This window comes from Carassius auratus, chromosome 38, assembly GCF_003368295.1.
Source record: "Carassius auratus strain Wakin chromosome 38, ASM336829v1, whole genome shotgun sequence".
Lineage (NCBI taxonomy): Eukaryota > Metazoa > Chordata > Actinopteri > Cypriniformes > Cyprinidae > Carassius > Carassius auratus.
The window spans coordinates 2,569,789-2,582,564 of NC_039280.1; the positions used below are offsets into that span (position 1 = coordinate 2,569,789).

Genomic DNA, 12,776 nt, shown 5'->3' on the forward strand with positions numbered 1-12,776 from the left:
AGCAAGTTTACACATGGCAGAAATCAGAATCTCGATGCACCAAACATGAAGAAACAGAGACAGACTCAATCCAGAAGAACTGTGGCAATGTCTCCAAAGATCTTTGTAAAGACTCCAGCAAGATGGATGGCACAGACTTTGAGTACTTTGCCTTCTTTGGTGAGTTCGAGCCCTCTCTTTAAGTGCTGTACAAATCTTTGTCTCCAGACCTGAAGGCGGAGTCCCGTTCTTTAAATAATGACTGCACTACACATGACATCCAAGTTTTCTAGTTGGGGGGAAAACAGAATCTTGTTGTTGACAGTGACATTTTCCATGCAGTTTTGAACAAAACAGAGTCTGTGTTTTGTTCCAGGTCCTGAGGACAACTCCCAGTCTATTCATTCAAAGCAGTCCTGCAGCTGAGAGAGAGATTCCTCAGGCCTTCCATCTACTGGAATGTACACAGCAGTCAATATTAGTATTAAATATTATAATTAATTAATATTAAAGTTCACGTTATAGCTGATGGTGAGTTAACTGTGCTTTCTGGAATACACCTCAGGTAGTGATGGAAATTCAGATTCATAGAACACTGGTTATATGCAAACACAACCAAATAAGAATGTTCTGGGAAAATTGGGGTAACGTGCTCTGAACCCACAGGAAGCAGTCTACTTACCTAAAAGAAAACTTTCCCGTCTAACCATCAGAGAACGTTAGAATGTCCCTTCTGGGAACCAGAAACAAACCACGTTCCACAAACCAGTTTCCACCTTCCTGAAACTAAAAACTGATATCTGGGCTTGACTTGTAAAATTTAAACAAATGAGAAAAACAGTGAGGAAAAGGTGAATGTAAAGGTTCTTTATTTTGGCACTGAACAGGCATGATAAGATTCAGAAGGAAGATCATCAATAAAAGGGACATGGCTCAAACTAATAAAAAAAAACTGAAATTCATGTGACATTCATGTGTGTGCATTACATCAGCTTTTAGCTAAGTGCCGTTTACGATGTACATTCATGCAGTATTTATTACTGAAATTCTTTCTACAGTCTGGACAAGAGAAAGGCTTCACTCTTGTGTGAGTCCGTATGTGTTTCTGCATTGTGTAAAGGCGTGAGAATCCACATCCACACACAGGGCAGCAGAAGCGTTTGTTGGCAGAATGAGAATCGGAATGATGGCGTCTAAGATAAGCCTTACTGAAGAACTTCTTGTCGCAGTGCATACAGGCGAATGGCCTCTCGCCTCTGTGTTTGTTCACATGACTCTGGAGTTCAGTGAAGCTAGTGAACTTCTTCCCACACTCGTCACAACTGTAGCCCTTTGAACGCTTTTGTTTGTTACCCGTGTGGACACTGTTGTGGAGGCGAAGCCAGTCTTTACGACGGAAGCCCTTTCCACAGAGTTCACAGACATATGGTGCCTCCCCTGTGTGTATTCGCATATGCCGCACCAGGTTTAAGTTACGGAGATACTCCTTGCCACACAGCTTACAGATGTATTTTTTAACAGGAGTCTCACTGATTATTTTTTAACAGAAGTCTTGCAGTTTAAGGGCTGTGAGATGAAAGGTTCGGCTTCTTTTTCATCTGGGACCTGAATACTTTTTACAATATATTTCAGCCGCTGACAAAAGAGCACACCTGATTCCTCCGTTTTGCTCAGCACCAAAGTTTCAACACCCTCCTTATTCGATCCAGACCTTGGATCTCCAAGAAAAGACTTTTTGATCGCAGGCTTCATGTTGCTACAGACAGGATCACAGTCCATCAACTAGAGAAACAGATTGAATAGAGATGTTAATATTGAGATTTATTCCTCCACAGTATAATGCTTAAAACCCAAATTTCCCATACATTAATAATACAATAAGCCTATAATTTAAACGGACACTTACACCACACTTGGCCTGATGCACAAGAAAGATGAACTGAGAAACATATAATGCATTACTGCCATAACAAGCAAACAACAGGAAAGAGTCAACAGATGGAAGTCAGTGAACCAATGATAGAACCTGTTTCAGGATGCAATAATAGAAATTGATGACCCATGTAGGAGAATGTACAGTTAAAACCCAAGAACCAGATATAATGAATGAAGACCAGGAGTCAGAGATGCATTCATTTAAAGAAAAAATTACTGGAGAACATGGTTTGCAGTTTCAGTTCTCATGACTGAGTTCGTAGGCCGCTCTGCGTACAATTCAAAATCAACAACAATTATTCCCTGACAGAGGATACTAACTGCGTCAGTGCATAAGTCAACAAAATTCTGATTGGTTCCAAAACCTAGATAAACTAAAGACCAGATATGCATGTAAACAATTCGAATGTATCTTCTGACAACTATTTTGGTGACAAGTGATCAAGGTCAGGTGCAATACGTCTCTCCAAAGATATCTGATACGCTGGACACTGGCAGTTGAATGTTTGTCCAGAGACTGTCTGAGCTTCTCCCTGTACAGATACTAACACGCATACAGAGAGATAGAGGATATTTCTACAAAGCATCCAGTCTTTCACCCACTACACCAGCAATGTCACCCTGCTCAAGAAGGCACATGTATAGGCCCATTTAAAGTTTGCCAAAGAACATATAATGACTCAGAGAAGGCTTGGGAAAAAATTCTGTGGACAGATGAGATCAAAATTGAGCTCTTTGGCATTAACTCAACTCGCCGTGTATGGAAAGAAAGAGAAATGCTGACGCCAAGAACACCATCCCTACAGTCAACCACGGAGGTGAAAACATACTTTGGGACTGTTTTAATGCTAAGGATGTATGACGACTTCACCACATTGAGGGGAAAATGAAAGGGGTCCTTGTACTGTAAAATCTTGGATGAGTACCTCAGCCAGAACACTGAAGATGAGTCATGAATGGGTCTTCCAGCATGAGAATGACCTGAAACATATCGCCAACGCATTCAAGGAGTGGCTCTAGAAGAAGCAGATTAAGGTCATGAAGGGGTCACGCCAGTCTCCAGACCTCAATCCTATAGAAAATATATTGAGAGGCTGAAACTTCCAGTTGCTGAATGACAGCCAAAAAAATAAGGACTTAGAAGGATTGATGTAGTGTCCGTACTTTTTAAGTGGGCAAACTTACAAAATCATTAGGGTTTCAAATATATATGGGTTTAATATATATATATATATATGCTACTATTTTATATTTTAGTCACTTATGGTCATCAAGCCTGCATTTATTTGATCAAAATTTACTTAAAAGTAAATTTTATGCAATGCTGGTTTAATATCAATTTTGGAAACCTGTAATACTTTTTCATGATGAATAAAAAGTTGAAAAAAAAACTGCATTTATTTAAATATAATTTTTGTCACAATATAAAGTACTGATAAAAAGGTCAGTACTTCAGTACTTGAGGTCAGTATTTTATTTTTTAAGAAGTTACTTTTTAATTAAGCAAGGATTTGTTTAATTAATAGAAACAGTAGTAGTAAATTTTGATATTGTTAGAAAAATATATCTATTTTGAATAAATGCTGTTCTTTTTAAATTTTAATTTATCAATGAACCCCCTTAAATGTATCACAGGTTACAACAAAATAATAATAAAAGCAGCACAAATGTTTCCAATACTGATAAATAAATCAGCATATTAGAATGATTTCTAAAAGATCATGTGACACTGAAGAGTTCAGTAACGATGATGCTAAAAATTCAGCTTTACATCAAAGAAATAAATTATATTTTAAAGTATATTAAAATGGAAAAACATTATTTTAAATTGCAATAATATTTTCACAATATTACAGATTATTAGGCTTGATGAGCATGAGACACTTTAATGCTGCATAATTATCTTACAAAGTTGAAAGAAGCACGTGACAAAGGAGACATTGCCTACCTCAGATACGATAAACTCATCATCCATTCTCGCACTAGCACCCCTGAGTAATCTCTGTGCAACTCTGAAGGTATGACAGCACATAAAATTCATGTACTCATTACCAAGAAAAGGTTTAAGATTAGCACATATCAATATAAACAGACTCAGGAATAAAATCAATGAAGTTGCTGAACTGTTAAATGAATATAAAATACACATTCTTGCTATCTCAGAGACTCACTTGGACTCTTCCTTTGATGACACAGAACTGTTTATTGAAGGTTACAACATATACAGAAATGACAGAAATGGTTTTGGTGGTGGAGTAGCTTTTTATATTCAGAATCATTTGCCAGTAAAAATAAGAGCTGATTTAATGAGTTTTAACATCGAAATATTATGGTTGCAAATGCATCTACCTCACCGAAAGTCTATACTTCTGTGTTGCTGTTACCGGTCACCAAGTGCCAATTGTGAATATCTTGATACTATCTGTAAAATGTTGGATATATATACTAATGTAAGTCAGGACATATATTTCATGGGTGACTTAAACATTGACTGGTTTTCTAAAGATTGCTACTTGAAAAAAAAAACTGTTAACTACTGCAAATGCTTGTGGACTTACTCAACTTATAACTAAGCCTACAAGAACATGTTTTAGGAGTGATGGCTCCAGAACATCTACCTGTATAGATCATATTTTCACAAACCGACCTGAACTGTGTAAAAAGGTATTGTCTATTCCCATTGGTAGCAGTGATCATAATCTGATCATTTCTGTGTTAACAACCAAGCTGAGTGGATCTGGAACTGCAGTCTTATTTAAAAGATCTTATAAATTGTTTATAAATGACAAGTTTATTGAAGATGTTCAAGCTATATGCTGGTCTGATGTGTTGACAGCTAGTAATCCCAGAAATTGCTCTCTTTAATTTAACAGTCTATTTTTTCATTGATTGAGAAACATGCGCCTTTAAAGAAGTTTTACTGTCAGGAAATTAACGTCACACCTTGGTTAGATGATGAACTGAAAAGATTATATGAAAATAGAGGTCAAATGAAAAGAACAAGCAGTTACTACAGGAAATAAATGTGATTGGGACCTATATCGTAAAATGAGAATTCTGTTACTAAACTTAATAAAAAGAGAAGAAAATCTATTTGTGATAATCAGGGTTAAAATATAGGTAATGATAGTAGGAAGTTATGGAGTGTTTTAAAATCTATTGGACTGGTAAGAAAAATAAAATAATTCCATCTTTTTTTGGAAACAGGTGATAATTTATAACTAAGCCAATAGATATTGCAAATTATCTTAATGATTATTTATAAGAAAATTAGATAAACTAAGAGAAAATATGCCTAATCTAAGTAATGATATATCTCATCTATTAATAAGAAATGAACTGATGAAAAATAAAAACTTAAGGTTTAAATTAGAAAGTGTAAATATAGATCAAGTAAAGATCTTTTAAAAGCCTGTAAAAACAAACCATCGGTGTCGACGTCTTGACAGCAGGCTTCTAAACTAGCTGCTGACTTTATCGCCCCTGTTCTAACCCACATCATTAACCTCAGTTTATCTGCTGTACCTGCCCACATGCATGGAAGCAGGCTAAAATAGTTCCTCTGCCCAAAGATAAGAAATTGCCTTTCTCTGGTCCCAACAGTCGCCCGATAAGTATATACCTGTATTATCTAAAATAATGGAATCTATAGTATATGATCAAATTAACAACTATTTTTATACAAATGATTTATTAACAGATTTTCAGCATGCATACAGAAAAATCACTCCACTGCCACTGCACTGACTCACATGTCTGATGATTGGCTTAGAGAGACTGAAAAGAGAAATATTATTGGGGCTGTATTTTTAGATTTTTCTGCTGCCTTTGACATCATAGATCACGAACTGTTATTAACAAAATTATCTTGTTATGGTTTTGAGCAGTCAGCAATCACATGGATGTACAGTTATTTGTCAAACAGAACACAGACAGTGTTTTTTAATGGCAGTCTCTCAGGTATCAGAAATATCACATGTGGTGTACCCCAAGGCAGTTGTCTGGGTCCATTATTATTTAATATTTTTACTAATGATTTACCGTACACTTTACATAAGGCTAACATTGTCATGTACGCTGATGATTCAACTATATATACATCAGCAAGTACACAAATGGAACTAGAAACTGTTTTAAATATAGAATTACAATATTAGTAGATTGGATCAAATTAAATAAACTGGCATTAAACACAGTAAAAACTAACTGCATGATTTTAGGTTCAAATTTATACATTAATCAAAATCCTGTAATTAATATTAAAATTAATAATGCCATTATTAAACAGGTGCATGAGACCAAACTGCCACGAACTGTTATTAACAAAATTATCTTGTTATGGTTTTGAGCAGTCAGCAATCACATGGATGTACAGTTATTTGTCAAACAGAACACAGACAGTGTTTTTTAATGGCAGTCTCTCAGGTATCAGAAATATCACATGTGGTGTACCCCAAGGCAGTTGTCTGGGTCCATTATTATTTAATATTTTTACTAATGATTTACCGTACACTTTACATAAGGCTAACATTGTCATGTACGCTGATGATTCAACTATATATACATCAGCAAGTACACAAATGGAACTAGAAACTGTTTTAAATATAGAATTACAATATTTAGTAGATTGGATCAAATTAAATAAACTGGCATTAAACACAGTAAAAACTAACTGCATGATTTTAGGTTCAAATTATAACATTAATCAAAATCCTGTAATTAATATTAAAATTAATAATGCCATTATTAAACAGGTGCATGAGACCAAACTGCTGGGTGTAACAGTTGACTCTAGATTATCATGAAAGAACATATTATAATATTATTGCAAAAATGGAAGAGGTATATCTATTATGAGAAGACATGCATATTATTTAACTTCAAATATTATGATTATGCGATGAAAGCACTAATATTGACGTACCTGGACTATTGCCCTGCAGTTTGGTCAAATGCCACTGGTGAGTATATGAATAATTACAACTTATACAGAATAGAGCTGCTCGTAGTAGCACTTAGGTGCAGCTATAGGAGAAATATTATATTAATGCACAAGATCTTAACTGGTTGTTGGTCAAGATAGACTGTTGTATTCACTGTTAATTTTCATAAGAAACATTTCCATTTCAAAATCGCTTCTGTTTTGTTTAAGTATCTTTCTTTTAGTGTAGACAATCATCAGTATAGTACCAGACTGCAACTAAAGGCAACTTCACCTTACCCATAGCAAGAACAAATGCCATAAAAAACACTGTTATATTCAGAGGTATGAAGGAATCAAATAAACTACCAACGCATATTATACTTACTAACATATCAATAAATTTAAATTATATGTAAAGCAGCATCTATCAAAATAATACATCTGACTGTTTAGATTTATTTATTTTCATGTGTGAGCATGTGTAGGTATTATATATAGGCGTATGTGTATGAATGTGTTTTTATATGTGTGTATATTCATGCCCGTTTGAGGGTACATATGTACTTTGATATGTGTATATATATGTATGTGTATGTGTATTTATCTTTTTCATTTATTTGTTGCATTTTTAATGATTTATTTTTCCTTTTGTTTATGTATATATTTTTCAGGACCCCAGGAAGAATAGCTGCAGCATGGCTGTAGCTAATGGGGATCCTTCAATAAAAACTCAAAACGTCATAATTTCGCCCGCCTACATTTCACATAACAGGACTGTAGGTGGCACTTGGATTTCATTAACTATGATAGTTTCATGAAATATGCATGCATACATAAAAACAAGTGAATTGAATACTGAATCATAAGCTGCCGTCAACCTGTGGTGTGTAATGAGCGCTTCGAAACAGTGAATAATTTTGATAAGAATCAAATGAATCAGAGTTCTGAATGCTTCGTTTCTCCCATCTAGCCCAACGTCTAGGCCCGATATACATCATTCGTTTGTCAACACACTTTCACCTCCTTATAGATTTGAACTTTAAACCTATTAAAAAACTACTGGTTAACAATTTCAAAGCCTATTGAGAAAGGACTTAACTTACTTGCAAAGAATTAACATTCACTGTTCCAAATTAATTGAATCTTCGAGTGCTTTAAAAGCTTTCTCGTGCATGCTTCTTCATCTACTGTTAGATAGCATGACCAAAAATAGACAGTGCTGCCCCCTCCTTTTGTGGAATTACATTTGCTTCAATAAAACTGAACGAAACTTTTTCAGAAACTATCAAAAAATATGCCATTACAAAAGAAAAAAAAAAATGAAAATGGAAAAAATTAACACGGTTGGACAGGTGCTCGCTGACCGGGAAGTACAGACGTCACTCAGTCAGCGGCGCCAGAGAGTGGCGCGCATATTGGAAAGCTCTTTTCTTTTAGAAAAACAGAGAAGACAGGTTTACAGTTGGAGAATTTGCATTTGTGAATGTGAAATTTGTTTAGGAAAAAAAATTAATTCATAACAAAACTGATATTTTCGTTTGTTGGGTCATAATACCCAAATATAATGTTTTCATATGTACTGAGAAGTCTGGCAAAATCGTACACTTGACAAACACACCAATGTCATCCCAAAGTTTCTGAGTGTAGTGACATGACCAAAATAGTGTACAGTTTCTTCAGAACTCGAACAAAAAGAGCGTGTAAGATCAATATCAGATTTAAATATTTGTATAAACTTCTGTACATGATAGAACCTGTGTATGAGCTTAAAATAAATTTATTTCACTTTAATAAAAAAATTAATTTTGCGGTAGAGACCAGATTTAATCACCACGAGAGCTTTCATATTGCGCGGCGTGCGCCACTGAGTGGCGTCTGTACTTCCCAGTCCGAGAGCACCTGTCCATCAAAAGCTCACTATCCAATCAGAGTAGATCACTGTTAACCCCGCCCCCACGAGAAGTTTGTGTCAAAACTCCAAACGAAAAACTGCGAAGCAAAAGCGAAGTCTGTGGGCAATGCATTCAAAATCCACGATTAGCGAAAACGAACCTTTGAAAAACATTAACAAAAATGAAGCATATTTGAAGAGCCTGCTATATTTGTGCGACGGAGTTAATTTTTTTTTTCGTTTTCATTGTGTTTTTTTTTCTTTTGTAATGGCATATGTTTGATAGTTTCTAAAAAAGTTAGGTTCAGTTTTATAAAGTTACGTTCATTATTATTGAACTAAATGTAATTCCATACACGAAGAGCCTAATTTAGATGCCCGAAGTCCCCGCCTCTGAAGTCACATATGCTGATCTCTTATGCACAAGGGACACAAATGCGGAAACACGACATATAAATACCTAGACGCCTCATTGGCCGTTTTGAGCCGTTGCCGCGATACGTCAATGCGTCCGCCATGTTAGTGAGGGCAAGACTCCCTTAAAACCTTATACAGTCTATATGCTTAAAACAAATGAAAGTAAACGGGGGAGCTGCGGTTTTTACTGAATAAAAACAAGATAACGTTCACATTTGTCAATCGATTTCAGAGGTTTGTGATCTACGTGCAGTTAAAAAAACGTTGCCTCCAGTTATTTAGTTAGGTTTGGAAAATTATTAATTGAAAGCTCACGTTTGTCTCACTTGTTGATTTCGTAGATTTTTTCGGTTTACATAATGTAGTATAACTGTGACATATTCATGTAATGTAATTTCAATGTACATTACATGGTATGTATTTGTTTTATTGCTTTCTCTGTGTTCAATCCCAACATTTTTCTTTCTTTTTTTCTCTCTTTCTTGTGTCTCGGTTCAGAACTCAGCTCATTCCCTTTGAAATACTGGGATAAAATCTAAATAATACATCTTTCAACACTAATGATTTACTATCGTTGAGGAAATTTAATAAAACAAGTAAATACAAATCAAAAAGTGACACACTTGTAGTCTGCTTTTCATTTTGATAGCACCTTAGCCTACAGAAGAATACAACAAATAATTACACATGTAGCTGATGAGGCTATGGATCCAGTGAAAATGAAAATATGCACTGACAGTGCACAGTAGAAATATAGTAAAAGTGATATGTTATATTAAAAAGTATATGTAGTACAACTTAAAGTAAAGTCAATAATATGAAAAGTGAGTACAACGGTACAATAACATGGTACAAGAACATTCCAGTATGTGATATAATAGATTTATAATAGCATAAAATTATATGTATAATATGAATAATACCATAATAAATAACTGAACAACAATAGGTTAATAATAGCAAGAAGAATATGTAATAAAGGGTGGAATAATACAGAATAGACAAAAATGAAGAATAAATTAATAGTAAATTAAAGAGTAAAATAAAACAATTTGAAATGTAATTTTAAAATACTATTTGTGTAATAATTATTAATCAAATTAAGACACAACTAATGACACAACACAAAAAAATTGTGGACATGAGTTCCAAATTCTGTTTACTGAGCTCCTTGAGTATAATATATACATGTATACACACATGCATATACACACACACACACACACATATATATATATATATATATATATATATATATATATATATATATATATATTTATATATATGTCTATCTACATCTTCTGAATCAATCTAAGCTCAAGAAACACATTTTATTTAAGTTTTCAGTTCTGTCTTTCTCTGGGAATAGAGTGGTTTAGTTGTGAAGACAAAACCTGACTAATAAAGATTAATTCCCCCGCCGCTTCCCTCAAGATTTTCTATTTTATTCAATTAATGAGTCAAATAAGGTAAAAAAACTTGACGATGCTTGACATTTTGTTCTATAATGCACATTACACACACTCATGCAGAAAACACACACATTTTGAAACAGTGGTTTATTTTTCCATGTAAGTTAACCAGAGTTGGGCAGTAACGTGTTATTAGTAACGTTTTACTGTAACGCAGTTCCATTTGACAGTAACTAATACTGTAATGCATTACTTTTTAAATAAATGAACTCTGTTACCATTACCATATGGTGCATCGTAAGTTACTTTTTTTAAAATTAATTAATTTTGACTGAAGTGCAGCCTAACCTGTTTGCAGCAGCGACGCATTGTAGGATTGGTGGATGCCAACCACTGTAAACATGTTTCCGTTTATTCAAGTATGTGCGGCAGTCATGGCGAGTCAAGGCGAGAGCAACACGAGTTTCTCAAAGTGGAAATATGCTCATTATTTCACTTTAGTTGAGCATAAAGACAAAAACCTTTTATAATTTATGTAATGTAAGCTGTGTCTTTCTGGTTCGAATATCCTGCCCACGAAATTTCCAATCCGTGTGCTCAGATTTTGTAAACTGTACCCTCGGTTTTTGAATCTGTACCCACAAATTCATAATCTGACGCACACTTTTGCAATCCATTCCCATGATTTGTAAACTGTAGCCTACTCACAGATTCATGCTGCAAGCTCCTACGTGTTAACTTACAGTTTTAATGAATATTATTATGTGGAATGGGTCTACAACAAAGTGTCTTAAGTGATTCTCTGTATGTTTTTCTCATACAGGTGAAACTGTTGAAAACATGCAGCCTGTGGAGTCGCCGGCTTTCAGTCAGCTCCTTAGCATGATAACATAGATTTCATTTTTAAACAGCACATATATATATAAGAGAAGAGGTGGGAGTTCAAAGGAGGAATCTTTATATTACCAAACTGCATAGATATAAATCATGATCTGCAAGATTAACCATAATCTGATGTGATCCGAACACCTCAGAGAAAACCGGTGTTGAGCTGCTGCAAGAGCATTTGAAGCACAGCAGCTGTGGTCAAAGAGTTCTCGTGTGTTCAGAGCGGGATCGCGAATCATTTTAGTCAGTTCGGAGTTCCGAGCGGCATCGCGATTCATTTGAGTCAGTTCGTCAGTTCGGAGCGGGATCGCGAATCACTAGAGTCATTTTGGGGATCGGAGCTGATTCGCGAATAATTTGAGTCAGTTTTGGGATTTCGAATCATTTGAATCAGTTCGGGAGTTCGGAGTGGGTTTGCGAATCATTTGAGTAAACTTGGGAGTTCGGAGCGTGAATCATTTGAGTCAGTTCGGAGCGGGCTCGCGAATCATTTGAGTCAGTTTGGAAGTTTGGAGCAGGTTCGCGAATCATTTGAGTCTGTTTGGAGTTCGTGAATCATTTGAGTCAGTTTGCGGATCGCGAATCATTTGAATCAGTTCGAGAGTTCGGAGAGGTTTCGTGAATCATTTGAGTCAGTTCGGGAGTTCGGAGCGGGATCGCAAATCATTTGAATCAGTTCGGGAGTTCGTAGAGGGTTTGCAAACTCTATGGCTCTATATAGAACCCTAATGAACCCTTTTTTCTAAGAGTGTTGTCCAGTGTTGGGCAGTAATGCTTGCTGTAACGCAGTTACTTTTGACATTAACTAATCCTGTAAAGCATTACTTTTTAAATAAATTAAATCTGTTACCGTTACCATATGGTGCATTGTATGTTACTTTTTTAAAAATTAATTAATTTTGACTGAAGTGCAGCCTAACCTTCCCATGGATTTGTAAATTGTAGCCTACTCACAGATTCATGCAGCAAGCTCCTACATGTTAACTTAAAGTTTTAATGAATATTATTATTTGGAATGGGTCTACAGCAAAGTATCTTAAGTGAATATATCTAGGTTTTTCTCATACAGGTGAAACATTGTTGAAAACATGCAGCCTGTCTCTACTGTGGAGTCGCTGGCTTTGAGTGAGCTCCTTAGCATGATAACATAGATTTCATTTTTAAACAGCATGTTTCTCGAAATTGATTCTGAATAATTCATATTGCTTTCATTTATTTATTTAAAAATGTTTTGTGTTATGTTGTCCATTGTTGATAGTTTTCATACTTAAGCTGTAAAAGGAACATTTTTAAGGGCTCAACACAACAGCTTTTATGATGCAGAAGCCAC

The 12,776-nt window shown here is 35.1% G+C and overlaps 1 pseudogene; it reads right to left on the bottom strand.

Moving 5' to 3' along the window:
* Nucleotides 1–825: 825 nt before the first annotated feature.
* Nucleotides 826–8,092, bottom strand: LOC113056652 (gastrula zinc finger protein XlCGF62.1-like; annotated as a pseudogene).
* Between the last annotated feature and the right edge of the window lie 4,684 nt (nt 8,093–12,776).